Consider the following 27886-nt stretch of genomic DNA (forward strand, 5'->3'; position numbering starts at 1 on the left):
TATATATATATATATATATATATTTCATATATATATAGTCCCAGGTTTGTTGGGATATCAGGCTAGATTGATTGCGGGCCTATTTCCAACCCTTTTGTTTTAAATTAATTTAGTAATTATTTGCTCATATAGCATACAATCTCATGGATATCACGGGGAGCTCCTACCCCTGTTTCCATGCCTACTCCTACCCCCTCCTCCCTTCTCAGTTTCATGGAGAGCTGCCCCTCCAGGTTTATCCTAAGCTCGATAAGCGAGACACACTGTGGAAAATATTGCCTTCGGTCATTTCTTCATCCCCTTTCTCATTTTCCAAAGCGATCTTTCAAATGCTGTCTACCTAAAACAAAGAAGCAGACCAAAAAAACACACAAAAAAACAAAAAAATCTCTCCACGACTTTATATTTTAATTTATAGGATATGCATGACAAGTTAAAACAGTGGTACTTTCCAGTGATCCTTTACAAAACATTTAAGGACAGGATCAGAAGAAATGAGCTCAAACCACATAAGATAGTCAGGTGAACTGAAGGGAAGTACTTCCCTTTGGTGGTTATTAAGCACTGGAACAGGGCTGCAGAGAGAGGTTAAGGAATTCTTCCTAGCTCTGTTATCCTATAATTCACCAAAGGCGCACAATGCTCTATGCTGATGAGATGAGTTACATGACATCTCCTCCCTGGTTCAATCAAAGGGAAGCAATTTACATCTCAAACCAGTTCTCTCATCAGTGGGACATAAAGACTGCAGAACAGAGACACAGCAAATGTGCTTATTTATACAGCATCGACTCAGTTGCCACTGTTCTTTATTATTTTCGTTTGCTCCCTCCTCCTCTGTATGGTGGCCATTTTGAATAGGATGCTTTAAATTCTAAAGTGAGAGAAACACAGGACTAAGAACAATTCAGGACCAAAATTAACTAAAGATTTCTTGTGATTCTGACAATCACTGGCCTTTGTGATGCTAGGCCAATCCCTTTGTTCCATTTAAAAATAAAATCGGATTCCCTTTGCAGACCACAAGAAGGGAATTAGAAGACGGGTTAATGGAAAACTCTGGAAGGTAGCCTGACAAATGTTTATTCACTTTCCAGGCATACAATTCTGTGCTACATAAGTGAATGCAGTGCATTTGTCAAAGAAAGGCTATGTTGAATGAGTGTGAGGTCTTCATTCATAAAACAAGCTTATTTTACTAATAGTCTCTATTAATCTCAGCTTAATTATGTCAGACGTTTTGCACTTGCATACAACAGTGAAAATCGCCAAAAATGCATTTACTGCACCTGCTTAAATGCAGTCATATCCCTAAAAACTATTGCAGGGAAGGAGGAAAAGCTCCCACAGACATGGCTTTTAGGCAGAATATGGGATTATGGCAGAGGGGTTTAAATACATGAGGTAAAAATGGTAATCATATTCATCAAGTACACAAAGAAGTAAAAACAAGAAGCTCTAGATAATTCTTTTTAGTGGACTCACTAAAATAACAATAACAGCTTGATGAAGAGAACATGATTGTCGAAAGCTTGTCCATTTTACATTTTCTCTTTACATAGTGCAATAAAAAGGGAGCACCTGCAGTTTCTACTTGCGTGGGTTTTTTTTTTTTCCTTCTTCTTCTGATGTTAAAAGAAATCATGGGACATCATATTTGTTTTAGGAGCTACTAGTCTAATGTCTGTCTAGTACGCTCCCTACCATAAAGTTATGTTTGAGCCCTCTGGGAATACCTGTGCTGTGCAGACAGTCTGCAGCCTCAAAGTACAGTCTTTGCCTCACACCCTTTTCCTTCATTCAAACACATCAGCCCTTCATCACTTTGGAAATTCAGCTAAAACAGACTTCTCTGTCACGGACCTTTTTTGACAAATTACAACAGAATGTGTTGTAATGTCCATTACCTGGTTGCATCTACTTTACTAGAGACACCAGCCACTGTGGCATCACTGTTGTGGTGTCCTAATACTTATCTAAAAAAAATTACTGTTAACTACACATTGTGGATATTTGAAAGTGCCTAAGAAAGCCATAAACTTAATTACATTGGAGGGCTGGTGTGAGCTCACATGAAATTTGAGCTATCCTTATTAAAAACAGAAATTGCATTTACTTAATGCTTCTTACAATATACCAGCCAACTTTAAACTTTCAAGGTTTTATAATGAGAAAAAACAATATTTAAAAAAAGAACAGGGGCGCCTGGGTGGCACAGCGGTTAAGCGTCTGCCTTCGGCTCAGGGCGTGATCCCGGCGTTACGGGATCGAGCCCCACGTCAGGCTCCTCTGCTATGAGCCTGCTTCTTCCTCTCCCACTCCCCCTGCTTGTGTTCCCTCTCTCGCTGGCTGTCTCTATCTCTGTCAAATAAATAAATAAAATCTTTTAAAAAAAATAAAAATAAAAATAATTTAAAAAGAACAGAACATGTCTGAAGAATTTGATAGAAACATTCTACATGCCAAGAGAAGCATTCTTCCTCTTTCCCCCTTTTTTACCTTTCTCTCTTTCCTCTGTCCCTCTCCTCCTCTTCCTTCCTTCTTTCCCTCCCTCCTTCATCCCCCTACCCTCCCTTCTCTAGTTTGGGAGAAGTGGTATTAAACTTTGAATAAGGAAATAATATTTTTGTTTCAGAATCCATGTGCTTTTACTACTCAAAGCACTGATTTAGAGGGGAATTTTGGGTGAATTCTTATGGCATTCTTTTTTTTCCCCCCTTGGAGTCTACAGCTATCCTTCAGGTATCAAGCTATTTCCAAACATTCCTATAACAGCCTCCAATATTCCACACTGCAGTCTGTGATATACCCTAGCAAGGTAGTCTTTTATGAAAGACTGCAATAGCCAGTGAAGAACTATTTTTTTTTTCAATTACTTTTGTAAAGGCACAGAGTAAATGACAGTGGAGTTCGAGAACGCAAGGTTCAAACTGCACTTCGCAACTACAGGGCTACTCATGACGTCAGCCCCTTGCTGTTCTACATATCTAGATTCAAGTCTGCGGCTTTAAACAGCCTTTAATAGACAAAACAGGACAAGGGACTACCCTGCCTTTCGTGTTCCAATACCATAGAAGGTACTGGAGAAAAATCTGTTTCCACAGATGTCTGTCACTGTGAATACCTAAGATACAAAATTCTGAAATTATGACAAAGTGAGGATCTGACTTATGTGTTTCACAACATGACTTGCCATAGGCCTCCACTGAGGAGACAGCAACTCCAAGTATGTCAAAATTTCATTTTCTTCTATTTTCATAAAGCTTTTTAAGAAAGGTTGTCATAATATAAGCAATGCCAGTATTTTCAGAAGACTCAGAGGTTTCCCGAGGCAGAACAACACTACAGATTACAACATTACAACAGACATTCCTCCCACTCCTGCATCAGTGAAACCAATGGGCAGGAGGTGCTTATCAGTGATTGTGAGGGTAGATGTCTTCTAAATGGAAAGGCTAAAAAATAAAGAAACACCTACAGTGCTGTGCGTTCATCTATTTTGCCCTGCAGTCACCCTGCATCTCTCACCGGTGATGCAGGGTTAATCTCGCCCGTGTAAGAGATGCATTAACTGTCTCGTGGCATTACTTTCCAAAGCACTTCCAGAGGAGTAGATTTAGTCCTGTGCCACTTGACTGAAGGCATTTAGTTCTGTGATTTTTCTAAAATCAAAAGTAGCATGAAGATGCCTTAAAATCCAAGACTGAAACTTATGGCAAGGATGCCTTAATGTCCTCCCGCCCTGGAAGTTGTATAAGGAAAATGAAGTGTGCATCATATACCTGGTTCTACAGGATTTCAAAGATTGTCAAAGTTCGTAAAGTGTTTCTTCTTTCCTGGGACACACCAAACTAAGTCCCACCTCAGGCCCTGAGAACTTCATCTTACTTATGCCTGGAATGTTCTTTCTCCAGAGTCTGGCATGTTCACTCTCTTTTATTCTGGTCTTTATTAAAATATTACCTTTTCAGGAGACCTATACTGAACATAATATCTAAAAGAGCTTGCCACTCCCACCCTACCCAACCCTCCTTTGTTTTCTTCATAGTATTTATTCTTTCCTGAAATTACCTATTTATCTGCTTACCATCTGTCTTCCGTACTAAAATATAAGCTGAGTGAGCCAGACTTTATCTTAGTCCCTGTGGTATCACTAGTGCTGAGAACTATGCCTGATATATATGGTAGGTAGTCACTATATATTTGTCAAGTAAATAAAACTTACAGCCAAAATACTTGGCTTTAAATTTTACAATTTAAACTCATTTCATCTCCTGAAGAGTGAGCATCACATACAATGACCCTTCAGTCTAGATAATGTATGAAGTCAACATGCAAGAATCACTATTCTGGGAAGAGTGTGTTCAGGCCTGGTTTAAAATCAGAGCCTGTTGCTGTGTGACATTTAGTCTGCCATTTTAGCTAGACCACTGAATGGATGGAGTTAACCAAAGAGCTGACAAGACACTCACACACACACACACCAAACAAACAAACAAACAAACAAACAAACAAACCAAAGCCCTCCTTACTGTGGGAATTGGAGTGGATTGCTACTTACTCCAAGCCAGCAACAGCTAAAGAAGAGAGGTGATAACCAGAAGACCTTTGGAAACCATTTCACCAGAGCTGCCACCTGTCATTTATGTTAAAAGAAGCAGTCACCCATCTGTCCAGACTGGAGAATCACAAAGTCCTAAACACCATTTACTTACCCCAAACTAGTGATTCCTTAGAAATTTTGTATAGCATGTAATAATGAAATGACATGATCTTTATTTGTTTTCCTTTAGATACACATTGAACATTTTCTTTAAGGTGGCATTCGACTTTTAAAATACAAACACCAATTAACTGAAGTATTTTTTGGTAGAGGAAAAATGTCTATCATAATTTTAGTGGCAGTAATAGTTCTGTACATTTCTCTTAGCAAATTTAACCTCAGATTTCTAAGCACTATGCAAACATTAATTTACTAAGTTCTGCTGTGTTCTCCATGTGAATTAGAATATTATCACATCTTCATTATTTTCGGGTGAGAATCACATGGAAGGACCCATAATTTGCCAAGACCAAACAGCAAAAATAAATAAATAAGTAAGTAAGTAAGTAAAGAGCAAGATCCTTCCATTTAGAAAGTGGGTGCCCAGGGAAGATTAATGAATTAAAGTAAGAATATACCTAAACTAACATGAGCTGATAACTCAATACAGAGGCTAAGGACTCTGAATAAACACCCCTGCAAAGAGTAGAGTCAATCTTTAAAAACAGCAGTCAGCAATTATTGAGCATTCACTATGTGTTGGGCACTGTTCTAAGAGTTAGTGGAAACAGGGACTTTGCTTCTTATTCACTGCTGTTTCCCGAGAGCTAGAACAGTTCACCACTGTTTCCCGAGAGCTAGAACAGTGCCCAGGCCAGAATGCATGCTGAATCTATACTTGTAATAAATGTATGAATGACAGATGCATTCTTGGTTCCAAATGACTAAACTGTCCAAATTTTTTAACACAACCTGTTTGTAAGTTGGGAACAGCCTATATAAACGCTTACTCTTAGAAGTGGAGAAACAAGGAAGAAGTTTGACTTGAACCAGTGTGTAACTAAATCTAGGGTAACGATGAGCCTTTTTACAATAGAGTTCATTTATTTAACAAACATCCATTGAACACACACTATATGCCAGGTATTGTAAGAGGTTCTAGAAATAAAGACAAGGTGCTTGTTGTTGCAGAGCTTAAATTATTGTTTATGTGTCTGAGAGGAGGATGTCTTTGTATATAATGTAATTATGAGGCAAGAACTTTCTATAAACCAGTGATTCTTGTTTGTTTGTTTTTATCATTTTACCATCCTAACTTGCTAATGCTTTGATAATTCAGCCTGTGAGGAAACTATAGCAAAATGTAGGTGTACTGATTAATTAAAACATATATCCATAAAGAGGAGTGGTTATCTGACAATTACCTAGACAGACCAATCACTGTATGAAAAGTGGATTCTGGCATCAGGCTGAGTTCTGGAAGGTATGAGTTATCTATTTTAGCTATCTATGTTGTCTATTCTCAACTTTATCTACACAAGTCTTCAAGCTTCATTTGGGCTGCCCCAAACTGGAATCCAGGTGCAGTTATTAATGGATAAGTTCAAGAATAATACCATTTCAATGAAAAGAAATGAAGAAGTACACAAAATAATACAATATAAATAAGGTCTTACCAACTCCCTATCATTCATGGACTAATTAGAAAAGTTACTGCTACAAAGGTGGCAGTCTCACCTGTGTTTCCCCTCTGGGACTGTAACACGTGCTCCTTCTGTCCACTACATAAATTCTCTCAAAGCCTAACTGACCAAAGTATAGCTTGTGGAGGAGCGTGCATACTTGAATTTATTTCACTCTGATAATCCACTTTAAATGTCTGGCTTCTCTAAAATAATCTCAGTTCTTTTGGCTTTACTTTTACATGAAATCAAAGTTTTGCAAAGATTTCTGTTTGTAAACTGACCCTTCAGGTATGCTGTGGAAGCTGAGTTCTGTAAGAAAACCAAGGAGTCCAAGGCAACCTAAGTTCAATGTTTAATCATTGCTAGCAACCTACTTAAGGTTAATTCCTCCTCTAAAAATAAAGCCGAATTATATATTTTAGCTGGGAATTCAGCAATGCTGGGAAAACATTCTAAACCCTTGTTGGCAAAGGAAGAAAAGAAAAAAATACATTGATATCTTTGATTATCAGTATACTGAAATCAAGAACTAAATACAGGTAACAGATCTGCTTCAACCTGCTGCTCTATGCACTTATAAAACTGAAATATGATATCTAAAAATCACTCTTCTATTCAGAATTACTCAACATTCCCTTTCTGTTTATACACATTTATGTCAATGATACAACAGCCCCAGGCATTCCACTACCAATCTCCCTGTACATGTCCATTGACATTGTCTCTATCAAATTCAACCCAATAAAATTAAATGGAATTAAATAAAGTTGTCTGCTTGAACCTCAGTTTTTCTCATCTCTTATTGTATTGTACTTCTTATCATTTCTTATTTATTTAGCTGAGGCAAAAAGGTTTCCAGACACAATTACATTTTCCTTCCTGGTCTCCTATTTCTAAAGTATTTTTTTTCTTTGTGTGATGTAGTTCATGTCAGTTGCCAAAAATAAATAAATAAATAAATAATCCTTATAATTCTATGAAAATAAAACGGGTATGATAAAGTAACCACTGCCTCATAGCAGAGAAGACATTTCCATCTGATGTTTATCGTAAAATTTTCATCTGATTCCATTAGTTTTCACATAACAATATCCACAACTATTGCCTACTTTCAGAAGATTCCAAATTGTAGGAGGCACATGGGTGGTAGGTAACTCCAGGAGAAACCTGTTAAGGAATGATTCCAGCTCTGGCTTCAGGAGATAAATTTAAAAACAAATTAAAGAGAATACAAAAGTGTTGAGGATGATATGCAACTGGCTTCCAGTTTCTCCCCCTTCTCTCAGACAAGAGGGTGCCCCACATTTCTCGCCTTCATTTCTGCATTCCCTTCAACCTGCACATGTGTTTTATGATTCCCTTTCAAGGCTGCCTTTAATATTAATTTTAACCTGATTTCATGTGTAAATAAACATTTTGGAGTGAGGGAGAAAATAAGACACACAATGATTTTCTCTGGAGTTCTCTTTCCATAAGTAACATCCAGATGACAACCAACCTCTCATTAATCTCTTGGAAAAAAAGTCAGTAAGTTTCTTATGTCCTTCATAGTGGATTGCTGCTTATTATAAATTGTGCTGAAGGACCCCACACAGAGCAAACTGAAGCATGTGGCATTTAATCCATCACACAGAAGGATCAAGGATTGAGTCAATACTTCTACGGCTTCTACCCCCCAACTATGCATTTCCATGGTGCCCATTTCCATGGTGTTTAGACCTTCAAACAAACACATTTGTCTAAAAACAAATACATATGTAGGAAAACAGTTCTCCAGGGCTCTTGCCTTTCAGCTGCTTTTGGTTGACAGATGAGAAGTCAGATACAACATTCTGAAATTCTGAGTCTTATTGTCTTATATACTGGAGAGAGAAGTATTTGGTTCCAGGTAGTGGACCTTTCATGGCTTTTCATCCCACAATGGACTCCTTCTTGGCTTCCTTTCACCTCCTATCCATTGGTTTCAACTTCATTTTGAGGATATATACAATTATTCTAAATGAAAAACATTTTTATTTTCTCTCTCTTTCAAAAAAAGTTTTCTAAGAAATTTGTTTCAAAACAATTCTATCTGTAATATGTTAATGTACTTTTGATACTTTTCTAGATTTCATAAATCTCACCCATCTTAGAATAGCTGGGATAATTCAAGGGCACCTGAAGAAATCTCTCCTCTACAGTCTTCCTGTACTTGAAATTCTACCACTTAGAATTTATGGATGAAGACAATATCCCTAGAAATGTTTTGATTCTTTGTTACTCTGGGAAGGGTACTATTTTATGTCTATTTTAGAGATGAGGAAACTAAGACATAGAGTAGTTATGTAACTTGCCTAAAGTCTTCTGGTAAGTGAAAGAGCCAGGATTTGAACTCATGGAGTCTAACACTAGAGCCTTAACCATCTACATTACACTGCTTCCCTGTAAAGTAAAGATGAGCAGAGAGGAATGCCTAAATGCCTCATTTTGGGGTCAGAGAGCGTAAGTTCAAATCCCAATTTCGCCACTTACTAGCTGTGTGTCCTTAGGCAACAACCTTAACCTCTCTGAACCTTTATTTCCTTGTGCATATAAAAAGTAGCTAGCCTTCACTGAGTACTAAGTTATGTTCCAGTCTTCAAAGCTAAGTGTTTTATATGTATTATTTCATTTAATTCTCTCAATAACCCAACAAGGTATATAATACTATTTATCCCCAATTGAGAGATGAAGAAACCGAGGTTAAATAACTTGCACACTGTCATACACTAAGTGGTGGAGACAGAATTTAACTGATGGGCAATCTCACTACAGAAACCATACATTTAATCATTAAATTTGTTGATAACCAATAGTATTTACTCATGGAGTTTGGGGCTGTATTTTGGTCAGGATTAAATTAGGTAAACCATGTGTGTGATGGTTACTTTTATGTGTCAGCTTCACTGGGCCCCAGAATACCCAGATACTTAGGCTAACATTACTCTGTGTATCTATGAGAGTGTTTCTGGAGGAGATTAACATTTGAATTGGTAGACTGAATAAAGCAGATTCCCTCCCTAATGTGGGTGGGCCACATCCAATCAGTTGAAGGACTGAATAGAACAAAAAGGCAGATCCTCCTTGGTGTAAGGGAAATCCCCCTGACTAACTGCCTTTGAGCTACGACATCAGTTTTTTCCTTCCTTTGGATTCCAACTAAAACAGTGGTCCTTCCTGAGTATTGAGTCTACCGGCCTTTGGACTAAAACTACACCATTGGTTTCCTGGGTCTCCAACTTGCCAACTGCAGAGCTAGGAACTTATCAGACTTCATAATCATGTGAACTAATGCCTTAAAATAACTATATATGTATAAAGTTGTAAAATCTCCTATTGGTTCTGTTTCTCTGCAGAACCCTGACCAATATGGTATGTAGAGAACCTAGTGTCTGACATACAGAAATAGTCAATAAATGTTTCTTAAATTGCTTTTCCAAGAAAGGCTCACATAAAAGGAATTATAAGATGATAAAGCCTCCTTCAATAAGGACAGTAAGACAGGTCCAGAGGAAAAGGATAAATAGTCTGTGGGCCCTGGACTCTTAAGAATGGAGTGGGGGAGATTTTAAAACACAATCTGCAGCAGGTCAGATGATCAGCATCTTTGTGTAAAATAAGAGACGGTAGAGAAACTTTGATCTGGACTTCAAGAATAAAAGCTACTTGCATCTTTCCCTAAGTAACTTGGAAGGGAATTTTGGTTCTTCACCATAATGGCAAGCTCAGTAGGAAAACAGATGTGAACTTCTCCTTGGAGAGGTAAAAGGTTATAGGGAAAGTGAAAGAATTGACAGAAAAGGTCAGGTTTGTTTAATGCCTGACTTACAGTGCACTAATCCAACCAATCCAACTCTACATATGTACTTTGTTTCCAGCTATAAAGTATGGGGAATAAAAAGACTTCGCGGGCGCCTGGGTGGCGCAGTCGTTAAGCGTCTCCTTCGGCTCAGGGCGTGATCCCAGCGTTGCAGGATCGAGTCCCACATAGGGCTCCTCCGCTGGGAGCCTGCTTCTTCCTCTCCCACTCCCCCTGCTTGTGTTCCCTCTCTCGCTGGCTGTCTCTCTGTTACACAAATAAATTAAAATCCTAAAAAAAAAAAAAAAAAAAAAAAAAAGACTTCTTCACGGAGGTTAGGCCCCCAAGTTTTTCAGCTAAAAGAATCCTAGAAATGGCAAACTCAAGTTTCCTAATGCATGTGATTTACACTGATACCCCTGAAATACTGATTTAATTACTCCTATCCACTGCGGCCATCACTCACGAACATCCCTCCCGGAACATCTCCTTCTAAGTATCGTTCTTCAGTTAGGGTTAGCCAGTAATGTGACTTCAAGGAGCTCACACACGGAGAAAATAAGTGGGTTTTTCTCTTAAGAGAACATGTGTTTCTCCCATCATCTGAGTTAAAAACCAAGGAAGCTGCAACAGCTGGGAAAAGAAGGAAAAGCAAATTTAATTTTTAAAGAAAATAGAAAATAAAAGCAATTTGTCCAATTCCAATGTGTGGCATCTATGCTGATTTTCTCAAGGAAAAGTGCTTATTGTCACCCAAATCCCCAGAGTAACCACAGCTGACACACTTCTCAGCATTAGAGCACTTGGCAACTGGCAATAAGGCCTGTTCCTTTCCGAGGCAGATGAAAAGCCAGGCACTCCCCAAACAAAACCAATGCAGCTTTTCTTGACTCTTCAGCTGCCTTCATGTCTTCTGAACATAGCATTTTGTTCTGTGCAATGGGAGGCTCATGGAGCAAATCTATTTCACCCAAAGCACCAAAACCAGTACAATGAATATTTCTATTCTTCTGGCTACTTTGATTAAAGAACCTACTCTTACTTGCACACTCAAATGCTGCCACTGCTGATGTACACATAATTGTACAAAGATCTGAGGAGTACTGTCAATAAACAGAAAAATAAGTCCTGCTAAAGAATGCCTAAACATGCAAAGGAATGCAAATATAAGCCCTCTACCATACACAGGATCTTTGTTTATACCAGTTGCACATGGTCAATAGAAGAGGACATGCAAAACACTTTTTAATAAATAAATTGTCATCTTGCATTAGCTTATATCAATAGAATTCTTCCAAGTATTTTTTTTCATAATAAAGTGTGTATAGATTGGTTTGGTTATTTTTCATTCTCATCAGAGAAAAAAAAATCATGTGACTTAAAGTGTTTCCACTTATGTGAAAGCAGGAAGCCAATTTCAAAGGCTACCATTTTAATAACAAATGCCTTCATTTATATTTTTGTTAAGAAACAAGACTATTCCTTTATCTAAGTTCTATGAAAGTCTTTCTACTTTTCTCACATTAAACTACATGTGTGAAATTCCATCAGTGTTATTACCAATATTTACTCCTGATGGCCACAGCTTTTCTAATCCTTGTGTAGCCATATGTTTAATGTTACATAATCCAGTGGGAATCCCTTTTTTAAAAACAATAAAATAAATGTGGATTTTTAAAATTGTGTTCCTTTTTTCATGCCAAAAGTAAAAACAAAAGAAAATTTCCAAAATGGACATTAGATAATGTACACAATTCACCTTATAAAAAATATTATTTATGTCAGCAAGTCTTCACACAGTCCTGGAAATCCCAGCCCTGGGGTGGCACCAAGTTCCCAGACACATCAACTGAAGCATGTCCACATATGTCAGTAGTCAATCTTACAGAGAATGATTCCATGACACAACACTTACCCTGGTTGAACCATATCTAATTCCTAAATAACAATGATGACTAACAGTGCTTTATTGGATAGTGTTTACTTGCTAACATTTCTTTTTTTTTTTTTTTTAAGATTTTATTTATTTATTCGACAGAGATAGAGATAGCCAGCGAGAGAGGGAACACAAGCAGGGGGAGTGGGAGAGGAAGAAGCAGGCTCATAGCGGAAGAGCCTGATGTGGGGCTCGATCCCATAACGCTGGGATCACACCCTGAGCCGAAGGCAGACGCTTAACCGCTGTGCCACCCAGGCGCCCCAACTTGCTAACATTTCTTATAGAAATCTTGATTACTTGCCTCTCTAATCTTCCAAGGATTATTCCAAAACATAGTAGTGTCTGAGATGTAGAGTGTTCTCCTCTGAACCTAAGCACAAATTTGTTGTGGTTAATATGAAATTTGTTGCAGATCTGACCACTAACAAGTAAAAAAACATGAATTAAGATCAACATGTAGGTGAAATGTACTAGAAATTAGGCCATTTAATATGAATCACGTACTGGTTAGCCATCATCTTTACTTCTGTCTTTTTCTGGAATTAACATCAAGAACAACTGATAAACACAGCATAAATCGCAGAAGTCTACAGATTCCTGAACACTGGGATAATTCTGAGCCTCACTTCTTCACTGTGTTGTGTTGGTAATGGAGGTGGGAATGTGAGAACAAAATTGTGGCCCAGGTTTTATCTAATTTGATCCAAAAAATAGCTGCCAAGGCTAAAAACATATTAAAAACAAAACAAAACAATCCATTTTGTTTAGTTACTCAAAAAAGTACCAAAAAGAGGTAGAGAAGAATCCTTCCCCTCTGTCTTGGGCACATTGAATATGGTCACCAATTGTGCCTCAGAAACTCTCTCTACTCACTTCACCTCCCAGCCCAGACCTCTCTCCATCCTGTCTATCCTTCATAAGCAGCCCCCATGCCTGTTCATTGTTCTTCCTGTCTCTGTTCTTTTCCTCTTACTCTAGTAAAATCCTCCCGCTTTAGGATAAGTTATCTGCCCCCTCCTCCAGCCAAGGTCACTTTCCCAGTTGTTTTCCATTCCCCTGGTTCTACCTTACCAAAGTCCTGACACTTCGGCAGCATGAATAGAATTCTCAGAAGGAAGTGAAGGAGGAGAACTGAGAGGAGTCCTCCTCGTGGTAGAAGAAAGTCACGGGATATAAGCCCTTACATGAAAACATGCACGCCTTGAAGCTTTGCAAACCACGTGCCAGTGCCCTCTTATTTTCTCCTCTGCACATCTCCTCCCCTGTCTCATATTTTGGTTAGTTATCAGTCATAGGAGTTAACTTTCAACATACAGGGTAGAGAAGTTAGTATACTCTCTGCTCTCTTTTTTTTTTTTCTTTTCCTTTTTTTTTTTTTTTTTTTTCAGGTCTGTGGGTCTATGTCCATCTCCCAGGGCAAAAATCTGTTAAACACATCTTTCAGTATCTCTGCCTTCGTACAGTCTTCTGATAGCCATAATTTTACTTTTATCTTTAGAGAACCTTTTTCTGGTCAGAACATTATTATTCTTATTCATCTTCCTTTTCTTCCCAAATATCCTACCTCTGGCTTAACCTAACTGTAGCACAAAATTCACCTTTCTTGTTCAACAAGAGCAATCTCTGAGATCCAACGCATTCAAAACAAAAGCCCTCTTTAATTATAATCAATAGAAGTGACTTAAACTCATATACATTTAAATGAGAGGTAGAAAGTGATATGAAAGGATATATGATTCAGGAAGATGAAGTGAATTATTTAAGGTCATAAAACAAGTATGGAATTGAATGTGGATTGGATTCAGACCTTCTTTCTGACATGATCCCTCATTGCTTTTTTCCTGCATTCATTGATGGCTAAATCTTACCATTTCTTTTTTCACACACAAAAAGCTAATGTCTATATTCTTGCAACACAGTGTTCTCTTAACCAAATATACACTTATGTTGGAAAGCTAAGATTATTCACACAAAACACTGAACAACTCACAGGTCCTTCAGAATATTCTCCCAACTTAACTTTTGTCTTCCTTTCTGTCACCTGATCCTGTCTTCTTGCCACCAATCAACTGTTTGTACACATTAAGCTCTATGTCTGTATAAAACTTATTTATTCTGGGGCGCCTGGGTGGCGCAGTCATTAAGTGTCTGCCTTCGGCTCAGGGCGTGATCCCGGCGTTCTGGGATCGAGCCCCACATCAGGCTCCTCCACTAGGAGCCTGCTTCTTCCTCTCCTACTCCCCCTGCTTGTGTTCCCTCTCTCGCTGGCTGTCTCTCTCTGTCAAATAAATAAATAAAATCTTTAAAAAAAAAACAAAACAAACTTATTTATTCTTCCCTCTTTCCACCAAGAAAAAGAAATTAAGAACTTCTTATAAAGTAGGCAAACTCAGACATCATTTGCTCTTGGAAGCCTTCCCAATATCTACTCCATGAAGCTTTCAACATCTCCACTTCCTTACCACTTCCCCCACTAGTAGATCACATGTGCTACTGCTTTAAAATTCTTGCCTCTTGTTAGGATGTGGGATTCTTCTTGATACAGCACATGTTAAATATTCGGAATACAAGAATTAAAGACACTAACCTTGCCCTCAAGAAGTTTCCAGTACAGTTAAGAAGTCAAAATCATAAACAAATATAGTTCAGCTCTGAGGTAGACAGCATATTTCTATATAATTGACTGGAATTATAGTTGCACATATATATTGTTGTTGTAATCAAGGCTATATTACATATGGTAAATTTAAGTACTCCAAAATTGACTCACAAAAAGCAGGGAAGTAGTCAATGTACATAAGAAGGACAGCAAGGAGAAATAAACTATAAAGATGTAATGGGAGACAAGAAAAAATACCGAGTTAATTGAAGTACAGGCTTAATCCAAGAAAAAGCAGCTTGGGGAAAGGAAGTTGAATTAGTTCAAGATATTTTTGGTAGCAAGAGCCAGAAAGGCTACAGTTGCCAGAAATGAAAAAGGGACTGACTATGGAGCAAAGCTATGCTCCAGTGTGCCACTGGGCATTGAGTTCAATGATTTATATAGTTTATTTCAACTAATACTCATAACCACCCTATGAGGTAGGAACTATGAGGAAACAGAGGCTCAAAGCAGTTATGACTCGCTCAGCTAGTAACTGAAAGAGCTAGGATTCAAACTCAGGAAGAGTAAATTCCAAAGTCCACTCTTCATCTATTCAATTTTGGCCCAAATCCAAGGAGGCTGTGTCCACAAAATTAGCCAAAAATTGCCTTATTTCCTCAAAGATCAAAGTCTAAGAGAGACTGCATATGATCCCAAGGCTCTTCATATGGTAATAAAGAATAAATTCATTTTATAGTATAATCAGCTAATAAACTCTAACATAGCATATCTGAGAGGAAGATACCTTGGAAACCATCTAGCGCAACCTCTTATTTTGCAAATATTGAAGATACTAATGCCAACTAATTGAATCATATAGATTACTAAGGAGAAAAGTTTTGAGAAGGAATAAAGTACAAACTTTTTGTTCCTAAATCTGAAGATCATGAGAAAAATACCATCTTATCCTGTGTGGGTGAGCTCCATAATGCTAGGCACTTGTTTCTTTTTGAATAATTGTATCTCCATTTTCTAGGACAGTAAACAGTATTGTTACTAGCACATGGTACCCATTTTACAAAAGGAGGTGCCCAAATAATATTAGTTTCATGAAGGGATGAGTGGGTTTGTGTGGGAGAGTGTGTGTGATATGGGTGCAAGTATGATATGGGTGCAAGTGTGTGATATGGATGCAAGAGTTTGGACATATTAGTTGGATATTACTAAATTAATTTTTGTCTACCATTTGGTTCACATCATCTTCTCCTTGAAATTTTCCAGCAACATCTTAAATGCCTTACATAGCAAGATCTTTGCTGTCAAATGACTTCATCAGAAATCAAGAGTTTAGTATACCATCAATGAATGGAATTTGCATGGTGTCCTTTGGGTAGAATCATCAGAAATTTTTTTAACTTATCTAGAAATAACTCAAAAGATTTTGATAAAGTGGTAATATGAACATTTCATCTTTATCTTAGTTTTAGGGGGGTGGGAAACACAGAAGCAATATTTCATTTCTAAAACCATGTTCCCATGAAGCTGAGCAGAAGGACTGCTTATAACAGAATTTTCCAGCCAAATTCTCAGAGGGCCCCCAACAGGCTTTCTCAATTTGTGGGCGCTGTCCTCTAACAATCTATTCCTTTCCAGACTCTCCTTGGAAACCAAAGATTTATGTCATTCTCTTCATATTTTAAAATGAAATTGGTCCTGGTTAAAACAAAAATGAAAACTGAAGGCCTGTCTTTATTCCAAATACCAGTGCTGTCTGGACAAATGCCTCATTAATATGCCCTATTTTGAAGACACCACCAATGACTTTGCCTCTGCAGGAGTTTTAGCATTATTTGGACATTTCCAGAAATCAAGCTCACTTACAGGCATTCATGAAGATGAGTTGTACTTAGGCAGAGGTCTGAAAAGGAAAAGTAAATAAACCCCAGGTTGGAAAGGGGAAACCAGACCCTCCTTTTTATAAATGACTTATAAATCTCCTACTCAAATTCTGGAGTCAAAGAAAAGTCACATGGACTGAATGCATTTCTTTTAAAAAATGAATATTCACTTAATAATCCTGAAATGCTTTCTGCTCTTTGAATACATTCAAACAAGTAGGTATTGCAGCATTTCACTGATAGCTTATCAAACCACAGAATAGAACAGGAGGAGTGAATCAAAAGGGCTTTCCTAGGGGAGCTCCATGGTCATTGTTCTATAAAAACATATGAACATATTGCTATAAACTCATCTTCACAGGAAGTCACCCAGCTTAATAAGCACAGACCTGCAAGTTAATATTAAAATTCACTTTGATTTCAGCAGCAACAAAGCTGATCCAACTAGGAGCTATTACATAAAACTCTTATTGTCATATTCGTCATCACCACTCTCAGTGGAGACCACTGCCAGCACCACAAAGCCCTCAGTTCACCTCAGGAAACCTGCTACACAGACGGCCATCCCAATAACAGTGCGGTGCTGAGATGGCCCTGTTTATTTTATCAGAGTGGCACTCCTTTAATTTTTCAATTCTCTTTATTGATGTCCTCTTTCATGTATAGGTCTATTAGATTCTACTTCCTCTACTGTCCTCCCAGGAATTGGTGCTTGCCAACTACAATAAGTTGTTTTGACAACTTGTCTAGCTATACAATACTCTGTTTCTTTCCCTCTGCAGTCTTTTTGGCTTCAAATGAGTGCCTTCAAAATATAGCAGAGACTATCCAACCAAACTACGCAACAGGGGGAAAAACAGCTTTCTATGCGTAAGCACCGTCCTGCCAAAACCACAATCTTCTGTGTGCTCATAGTTCTCTTTCCTTTCCTCCTTATTTTTATGGATAAATCCCCCTTGCTATCTTGTCTACTCCTATCTTAATAAGGAATGACTGCCGTGACTACCCCCATCAACCAACGCCATTCACCGCCAGCACCTCTGCTCTCCTCGTGTGCTTCAAGAAAAACTGATTAGCACTTTGCATAATTAACCTGATTAGCACTGTGCATAATCAAACTGATTAGCACTTTGCATAATTAAAAAGAAATAATAATAATAACAATAATAAGCACTAAGTAATATCAAAAGCTGTTAGTCCCACAGCCCTTTGGTTACCTCCAAGATGAGTTTGGTGCGGCATATTTTGCACTTTCACATTGAAATCTTTTCTTTAACTCAAAAGTCAAGAAAATAAATTAAAATGCTTTCAATCCATAGAGCCATCTTGATTTTCATATCCATATCAGTTATCAAAATAATCATTCTTGCCCATGTGTGCCTTCCTCAGTTTCAGTCTTGCATTACCCATATCAATAAAAAATATTTGTGATCAAACTAGAATCAGGATGTATACTCCTTATATAGCTATAGAGTTATCCTATGCATTGTTTTGGGTGATAATGAGGTATATGAAAGGAACTGGACAGCCTTTCAGGAAAACCTGGCTCTGACATTTACTGTGCGACCTTGGCTAAGTCACTTAATTAATCAGAACTTCAGTTCCCTCACCTGTGAACTGGAAATAAATAAAGTCAGTTCTGAAGCTTCAAGAGCTGTTGTGATAGAATAAAACAGTAATTTAGGAGGGTACTTTGTAAACTATAAGGTACTTCATATATGACATATCCCATTCTAGGTCTCCAAACCTCTTATCCCCTAAATTTTATTTCCTACCATGGACAGCCTTAGACATTATGAACAATAATAAAATTTTATATTTTTAATGTCTTGGAATGAAAGAGTTATAAAATTCTTTTGCATACTTTACCTTATTTCCTATTCAATAGCTGAATGTGATTAAAATTTTGACTTGAAGTTATAATTTAACTTTAGTCCTTATTGTATCCATCACAGCCCTCATTTGTGTTTCCACAGAGGTTAAAATCAAGCTGTTGTTGGAAATTCATAAGAGAATAGAAGAAAATCTAGTATGTTTCTATTAACTGGGGACTGCAACGAGGAGAATTCTGCAACTCTGCTTTTCTCCACCCACCATAGCCAACCATCTGCTCCTGACGACCTTCAAGGCTTTGTTCAGTCCCACGTTCCTCCAGGAACCTACCTCAGACACTCTTCAGTTCGAATTTCTCTCTTTTTTTTTCTGGTGCTCCCAGACAATTTTATCTTTTATCTGTAACTTTACTGTGTACGGTTTGCTGTGTTTTAAGTTGGTATGTGTCTGATTCCTCTGGAAGATGAGAAGCTCCCAGAGAGAAACCACCATGCCTTTTCACCTTTGCCCCCACAATAGCTGCCACAATGAGTGATGCACTTGGTGAGCACTGAACACACTTGTTATGGTGGACTTGAGGAAACTGGACAGTAAAGTACGTTTTCCACTGTACCCCTACCATGTAACTGCTATATGCTAATTAGCCATTGCTTCACTAACTGTTTGCAAAGATCTTTGACATACCCATGACCACTTTACTGACCATTAAAATGTCTAACGTATGTCAAGTTACTTTTTCTTTATTTACTCAATTATGCACGTAATCATTCAAAAACAAATGTGAGTGCCTAGTATGTGCTAAGCAGTGTGTTAAACATTCAGTACAGCACTGATCAAACTCAAAAGGAACTCTTGGTTCCTCTAAAGAAGTTTATAGTCTACATATCTCTTAAGGAGCCTAGAGTAGCCTTTATAAGGCCAGAGTGGAGTAGTGTGGAAGGGGAACCTTAAAGTAGCCAAGATCATCAGTTGCAAGCTACCTACCATGGAGCCATAAGCCTCTCCATCTAAAGGAAAGGAACCCACATAAGCAGTCAGTGTTCCTGAGCCAATCATCCATTTTACAATTCATTTAATTCAAGAAAGAAAATGCTGCTGTGGAGATTATTCAAGTCCAAATGTTCCTGGTGAAGGTGCTTCCAGTAATTCTGGGAAAGAAGCCAATCTCCTAGTTTTATATGTAAATATTTAAAAAACACACACATATATATAAGCACAAAGGAAAGGTCAGGAAGACGTAAGTCTTTTAAAAATCTATTCTAATAATTTTTTTCTATAACTGTCCACAAAAGTTTGGGCTTTTTTGTAGCCTTACATTTTCTTTTACACAATACACCTGCTTTTTTTTTCTAAACTAAATATTTCTTCCATCTAATGACTCTCTTTATTAGACAGCATCTAATTTGCATACATTTACATACAATTTAACTGCTAGCTTGTGAGAACAAAGAAATGGCTCTGTATTGTACTGAAGGACAATACGCAGTAAAGGAAGGTATAAAAACCAACCAGCTCAGTGACTGTGTAAGCTCTTTGTTTCAGATATACCAGGCCTTTTTTTTTAACATACCAGTTAAAAGGGGCAAAAATTATTTCATCAAACAATGAAAGATACAGCACTACTTTGTTTAACTGCCCATTTCCTCCCCAGCTTGGTTACTACAATTCAGGGGTCCGAGTTCCCTGAATCTACTACAATTTTCTTCATTAGATTTGATGGATTCAATCCCTTCACATATTTTTGTTTCGAGTCTTATTCCTAAAACAACCTGGGATTCCGCTGTGATAAAGCTCTATTCCGATGCTCATTTGTGTTGCCACCTGCCTTGTTCCACTAAGGGACAAGGTAGATATGACATCCTGTTCTCCAGTGAAAAATGCATACCCTTACCCTTAGTAAGAACAGATTTTACTGAGACTTCTGGTCTTTATGTTATGAACCAACTCTTCAAAAGAAACGGTTTCCAGCATCCACTGGGGAGGAGATGGGAAAGGAGGACCTGAACATAGGGAGTATATACTGAAGGAGAAATAAAGAGTTGAATCAACTGTTTCTCCAACCTTGCAACGCCACCCCTCTGTAAGTCTCCAAACCCAGACGACTACTGGGAGATTTAAAAAAGAGAAGAAGAAAAAAAAAAAGAACTGGAAACCAGGGTCCTTGATCTTCATTTGAAAGTGAATTCCTATACTCTGTGACACAGGGTGAGTCACTATGACTCTTCAGTGTACCTCTCATCTTTGATGCATGGAGAGGGAAATTATAGAATGCAATCTTGAAGAGTTTGTTCAGTATTTTGAAAATATTAACTATTGAAAACACATGAAATAAGTAATAAAGCGGCAGTCACAACCAACAAAACTAAACACTAGAGGGATCCGAGTTTCTGAAATGCCATGTGTAAAATACCACAAAAAATGAAATATGGTATATAAAAATGCTTCGAAATTACAACAAGTGATACAGACATAAGGCAAAATACTAGGACAAACTAAAAAACAAAGCCACATTTGAATTGGCCCCACAGGCTCAATGGAAATATAATTCATAAGTGGATGCTAGAACTGGTCTTGGAAGATGCATTTTCTTAGAAATATATTTAATATCATTAGTTTGGCCTATTTTCTGCATCTGATAATGCAGATTTACAATTTTAATGACCAAAAGAGGTGTGAACTTGTCAGTGATAAGTGAAGAAATTCTACCACTCTGTGGGGCTGCAGAATGCCCACATGGTTTGGAACCTTCAGCAGCCAAACAGATTGCACAATCTCTACCAGCGATCTTGAAGCATGTCTGATTTTCCACCTGGTAAGAAGAAGCCTGAGTTAGAGACTTGTATTAATGCTGGAGTGCTGGCATAGACCAAGTCTGCCAACTTCCTAACCCATAAGCTATTCTGAATAATGATCCAAAATTGAACTTAAAAGAAATGATTAGACACTGTCCTTTCAAACTTTCCTTTTAAAATTAGACACTGTCCCGTAGGTACAGACTAGATTCTGGTCCCTAAAATGAGAAGAAAGGAAGGTGTTGATGGTCCTCTGAAAATCATGGCTTAGCTCTAAAAACATCCTTAAATTCCAGGGAAACTGACCCTGACCCCTTGCTGGATGACAGACCGAGGCAATCACCTCATGAGGGATTGTCAGTAAGTTCTACATGAACTGAAATGAAATGAAAGTTCTGTTTCTAAGGCTTGTTAGATCTCTCTTGCTGATATAAATTTGAGGTTGTACTTATTTTTCATGTCATAGAATATTATCTGTTGGTACCCGGCACCAGACCTATTTTCTACACTTTAACAGATTAAATTCTGCCTTGTTTGTTTGTAAAGCATCTCTTAGTACCAACTCAGCCAACATCACCTGTGCTGGAGGTGGTTAAGATCCACCTCCCCAAAGCATGTTACCACGGTGACAAAGTAGTGACCTAATTTGCACACACCTGCTGGGTTAATTGGGCCAAAATGAAAGATGATATATATGCTCAAAATCCAAAACTGATTTTTTCCTCAAAATTAAATATTTGATTTTTTTAAATTAGCAGTTTCTAAAGCTAAGTAACATTCTCCAGGTGTGCATTTGCCAGTTAATATACCCTGAATGTTTCATGACACTTGAGGAGCAAAACATATTGAGTGATGAATACAAATCTTTTATGTATTTTCTGTGTGCAATGATTAGTATGAGTAAGTGGTCTCAATCACTGAATACATGGGGTGTGCCTGAAGGGTCAGGCCATTGCCTCAAAGCAAATAAGGACATTTCAACTGTGCCAAGTCAACAGAGTCTGAGCTGTTCCTGAAAATGCAAGCTCATTTTGGAGCTGCTCTCCGTAGCCTGGGGCAGCCTGCAACATCTCCTAGACAAAAACATCACTTAACTCTGCTTGACCTCTTCCTACCTCGTTGTACTCATCCTTCTCAGACCACGGATAGCTTTTCTTTCGGCCATATAAAGTTACAGATCAAGAACCAATGGAGATATGAGCAGGCACTTGAAGGTGAAGCCACAGCAACATGTAAGTGGTAGAGCTAAAGGCATCAAAAGCTTGACAGTCACATATATCTATGACTCAACTATTCTGCTTATAGTATTTATCCTAAGGGCATAATCAGAGATGTTCATAAAAATCTGTCACAATGATATTTGTCATATGTTTTCCAACAGAGAAAAACTGGAAGCAACTTACATATCCAAGAATAAGAATTGGCTAAATTATTATAACACATCCATTGTGTGGAATACTATATAATCAATAAAAAAATCATGCCACAGAAAAATTATTTATTAACACAAACAAGTGTTCACCATATATTGCTAGTTGAAAAATCAGAATCTACAATCATGCAGAGGATAATCCTACATTTTTGCATGTACACATACATACACACATCATAATGTTAATAATGATCTTTCTCTAAATGGGAATAGTAACATCAAGGGTGATTTTATTATCTTTTTTCTGCTTTTCTTGTGTTTTCCAAGTTTTACCATGCTGCTGTATTACTTTTATCACTGAAAAATGATTACTCTGTTAAAAATAAAGGGTAGGAAAAAGTTAAATTACATTTCCTGATTCCTCTCCCTCACTTAGATTTCACATCTCACCTGTCCTCACCTCTCTCCTTCTCAATTCTAGTCATGAATATAATAGATGTTAAATAGAATAATGTTCTTTTATTGATAAATATTTCACTTTCCTAGCTGAATGGATCCTTTACTTATTTACAAACTTTACAAAAATGTCAGCCATGAGAGCCAGTGTAGTCTCCAAGCTGCTTCTTGAGCTTAGAAAACCAAACGAAGTAACTGCCCTTCTGTAATGAGGATGACTTGAAGTGAACTTTTCAAGGCACAAATATGTCTATTTATCACCTGGCTATTGCATCCTGCTTAAATTACAACATTCACATTTTGATTTTATTTGTACAGTTATAAGGTCTTACTGATAGGTAAGTGCTTCTCTTAAGTAAGTAAAATTAACATTACCATACGAACTAGAATTGCTGTTAAAAGTATCTCGCTAGGGGTTTGATTTATGCTATGATACTTTCACTGATTTAATCATTGCTTAGATTATCAAAATACAATAATTAATTCTCATAAGTAAAAACGTTTCTTGGGATTTTCTTATGTCATAAACAATAGACATCAGTGATTGATAAATAAAAGAAAAATATGCCAATTTTGACATTTCAGTTCTTACTCTAGCACTTTTTTTTTTACTTAGTGCTTTGTGCTTCCTAAAAAAGTTCATGCAACAAAAAAGTGATTCTTTTATTTCAAATAATGAAATAAAAAGTTTATTTTCATGCCCCAAAATAAGTGTTAATAAATATTTTTAAAATATATGGTATATAAAAATAAATTTTTGTTGAATTAAAGGTGGAGATTTTAAAAGAAATTGAATCACCAATGTGCTAGAAAAATACATGGATAATTTTTTGATGAGTTTTCTATATCCCAAAGGAAACGACCAATAAACACAGCCACATAAAAAGTCTATAGTAAAAGTCAAAAAGCAAATTAAAAACTAAAAAATATTTTAAGCATCTCTAACAGAAACTGTTATTTTCCATTAATATAAAGAGGTTATACAAATCAACAGAAGATTAGAAAGAACCTCTATAGAAAAAGTTAAAAATATTTACTAGGCAATTCACAGAAAAAGAAATATAAATGGCTAGTAAAATTTTTAAATGTTTTTTTTTAATCTAACTCATAAATTAAAAATGGAAATCAAAATAATGATAGAATGTCATTTTCACTTTTCAGATTAGAAAAAAAAATGTTAGAACTCAGTTTTGGTCAGGCTGTGGGAAAGCAGGAATTCTAATACACTATTGCTAGAAATATATATTAGAATAATGTTTATGAGGGAAAATTTTTAATAGCTATAAACATTTTAATTATACAAATATTCTAGGAAATCATGTATATTAAAATGAGTACAAAATATACTTAGAAGGTTGTTTATTGCAATATTTTTTGAATAGAAAAGGAATTAGAAATAACCAAATGTCCATAAATTAGGCAGTGGTTAAATACATTTTGTTATATCTATAAAATGGAAATATTAGGCAGCTATTAAAAAAAGATGATACAGCATAATATACTATAGTATAAATATGATAAAATCTCTGAGATATGGTATTAAGAAAACAAAACACAAAGAAAACTTGAATGGTATGATTCTCTTTTCATTTTTATTTTTTTCCCCTCTCTGTTTTTAAAATGCAGGTATACTGGTAAACTTCTGTACACAAATATACTTGGAATTTTTTATTTCTGGTAATTGCACTATAAGTTGGTGAAGAAACACTTTTCATTTTATAGCTTGAATACCATTTTATTTTCAAAAATGTTTTACCGTGTGCATGCATTTTTAAGGTAAAAACAACAAAAACAATTGTTCAGTGTAGTGATAAATGGTGAAAAGTACTCTATAAGGAAGTAGAGTACCACATCACTGGATCCCTCACTGTACTTGGCTACACCTATTTATTGTTTCCATTTCCTCCTCTGTAAAATAATTGAATTACACTAAAAAAATAGTATGTAAATTATCTTATAATTCCACAGATTATATTTTTATGTCTTAAGAATCGAGTACAGAAGAGTGGAAAAATATGTTTGAGATTTCAGTCTCTACTTTGAGCATCTATAGCTACTACAATTAACAAACCTCTATTTGGTACTTTGTAGACAGACTGTTGTCAGGTCTTTATGATGACAGAGAACAATGTATAATGCTGAAAATTTTGACAAGCTGAATAAACTAAATATACGCACTGTACAAGTAGTGCTTCTGGGTCTCAACAGGTCTCAAGGTGTTGAAACATGCCAAACAAGACTGATCAGAAATGTATTTCTTATGTACTTTACTGCCAACTTCTAACCTTGGCCCAGGTGTTTACTTGAATTTATCCTTGATCTATGCTCTCAAATACATAACTTGAGTAGAACAAAATGTCAAAATGGTTTATAATTTCAGGTATATATTGTCATATGCGTTCTTTAAAAGTTTGTGATATTCTATAACATTATAGTGCATGCTCACAAGTTATAAGAAGTGCTCTGTATCTTTTTAATTTGTGGTATTTGAAGCTTCAGTATGATAATGATCTTCCATTGTGACTTAAGATTCTCGTCATTTGGATTGTTGTTTTTAAAAGCAAGACCTCTCAAAAATTAAAAATTAAAAAAAAAACCTCTCAGTCACGGTTTGAATGGCAAAGAATATGCTCACTTAAGTTACACAGTGGAAATTTCGCACTGTATTTCTGAGAAAGGAGTTCTTTCCTCCATTTCTGGTTTCCATGACTGTGATAAGAACAGAACCATGATTCAATGGTATAACTGATAACAATGTTGTATTATCAATCACATCATAGTTTGTTTTATAAATTGGAAAAAAGGTAAAGCCTATCAAAAATTATATTGAGAGGTTTTTTTTCTTTTAGTTTTTCTAGTGAAAAAAATTAAGCCCTCTCATCTAAAAACTTAATAATTTCTGAAAATGTTATTTGGCTCCATTTTTCAAATGCCCACAGTAGACTGTCTACTTCCTTGTGCATTTTTTCATATAGTATCAGCCTGGGTCATGGTAATGCTGTCATCTGTTACAGCAGCAAGCAATGGGAAAATAATAGTGCCGTGAGTGCAATGTTGATTAGACACATTAAACTCAGGAAAATTCAATCAAATCTCATCAATTTCAATAATTTACCACCACACGTCCTTGTCTAGTTAGAGATAAACAATTTAATTTTGAATGAAGCATTTGGAGAAATTTCTACTTCAGAATGAAAGTAAAGATGAAAAGAACAGATTTCTGTGCTCATCTCAAATGGAAAGTTAACTACATATTCCTAAAAAGTTCTGTGCTTAATCTTGGCCAGCTGTGAAACTAATACTTAAAAAAATTTAAATCTAAAGATATTTGGTTTGACCTTCCATTTTCATTTACAGCCTGGATACATGGAAAAAGCAGAAAGGGGGTGATATTACTCCTAGAAAAAATTATTTGCCGAAGGAGAAATGATGGTTCAAGAATCCCTGTAGCTCCTCTACCAATCCCTGGCACACGCGTAGGCAATGGAATTGACAAGGACAGCTAAGAACAGCAATGAATCTAATCCCTCTGTGGCCAAACTAATTTTGGCTTTCATAAACAACAAGTTTGTTTAATTTTAGGGAGATATAGTTGACCATCTTTAGTCCATTTCTGAATGCTTATTATTGCTGTGTTTACTATCAGGATAAAGAGGAGCATCAACGGTTGTCCCTGAAGCAGACCTCTTAATTGTACATTGTTAATAGCTAACAGTCAGGTCATGCATCCCCTTGTCCCTCTATTCTAATACACATACACCTTGGGACCAAAATCCTGAGCAACCTGTAAGAATATAGAGATCATATTTAGATTAATTTAGTTCTGGTACTATTTCCTCAGAAAGCCCACCCATGACCACTTCCCACCCCCCAGCGTTTCTCTATCCTATTTTTTGTTGTTATACTTCTTGCAAAGCAAACACCACTTCCTAAGCATCTTATTTATGTATTTGTAAATTTGTTTATGGCCTCCGCCCATACACACACACTACCACCACCGCCATTTTAACTTCATGAGGTACAGAATTGGGGTCTTCTTGTTCAGAGCTCTATCTCTAGTGCCTAGAACTAGATCTGACTTTCTCTGTGGTGTAAGAGTGATCCATACCAGAGAGAAATCTGTGATTTAGCAGAAGGAGACTTTCTTCTTTTCGGTTCTTACAGTAACAGGAAAAACACAAACTAGATGGGTTAATTCAATTAATGTATTTTGGGTGCTAATCACAGTTTTGTAAATCACAACCACATTTTTACCTTTAACTATATCACTATTTCAGAGATTATTTAATTTTCATTTTCATTTCTATTTAATCCTTATTTTTTTCTGGTAAGGAAGTCTAATACTTATTTCTAAATTTTCCTATCCCATGAGCATACTATTATGCGCACCATAATTATGTGCACCAGAACAAAAGTGCACCATAAGAACTGCAACTTTAAAGAATTGCCCAATAGATAAGACTAGTCATAATTCATATAATTATGAATTCATATTTCATATAATTCATATAGCCACTCTACTAATAGATATATTTTTAAAATTCAAGTTTTTGGTTTATTGAGTATTCTTAAAAAAAACATACCTGAAATATTCCATAATCATGAGGTGGGAAGGACCAACAAATGCTTCCAATTCTATTCCAATTCTTTTAGGAATGGCTCTACTTTGCTCCTTCTGTAAACCCTTACCTTAATAGTAGTCTACTCCTTATGAGAAACAAAAAATACTTTCAACAACTTGAGAATCAACTTGAGAGAAGTACAAAAAAATGGAGGCATTTCATTGGGCAGAGCTGAGCTTTAATTCTGTCTTGGTCACTAAATGACTACATAAAGTTTGAAATTGACCTTTCCGAGCTGAGACCTGCTTTTTCAATCTGGTCCTGGATACTCATGACTTCCAGTTATCGCTGAATGGACGTGTATTTCTATAGATAGCCAGATTCATAACTCTCTAATAAAGACCT

General features: G+C 36.6%; 1 protein-coding gene across 28 annotated transcripts in view; it reads right to left on the bottom strand.

The window, feature by feature from the left end:
• The window catches only part of ZBTB20 (zinc finger and BTB domain containing 20), a 757238-nt gene that overhangs the window by 514879 nt on the left and 214473 nt on the right, over positions 1-27886 (bottom strand). Inside the window, exon 5 of one of the 28 annotated variants that reach the window (XM_040621286.1) lies at positions 4562-4636. The exons of the other annotated variants lie outside the window; for them this stretch is intronic. The gene's annotated coding sequence lies outside the window, so the exon portion shown is untranslated. The remainder of the gene's footprint in view (positions 1-4561; positions 4637-27886) is intronic. 28 annotated transcript variants of the gene reach the window in all.

The sequence above is a fragment of the Ursus maritimus genome, unplaced genomic scaffold (genome assembly GCF_017311325.1).
Source record: "Ursus maritimus isolate PB19 unplaced genomic scaffold, ASM1731132v1 scaffold_4, whole genome shotgun sequence".
Lineage (NCBI taxonomy): Eukaryota > Metazoa > Chordata > Mammalia > Carnivora > Ursidae > Ursus > Ursus maritimus.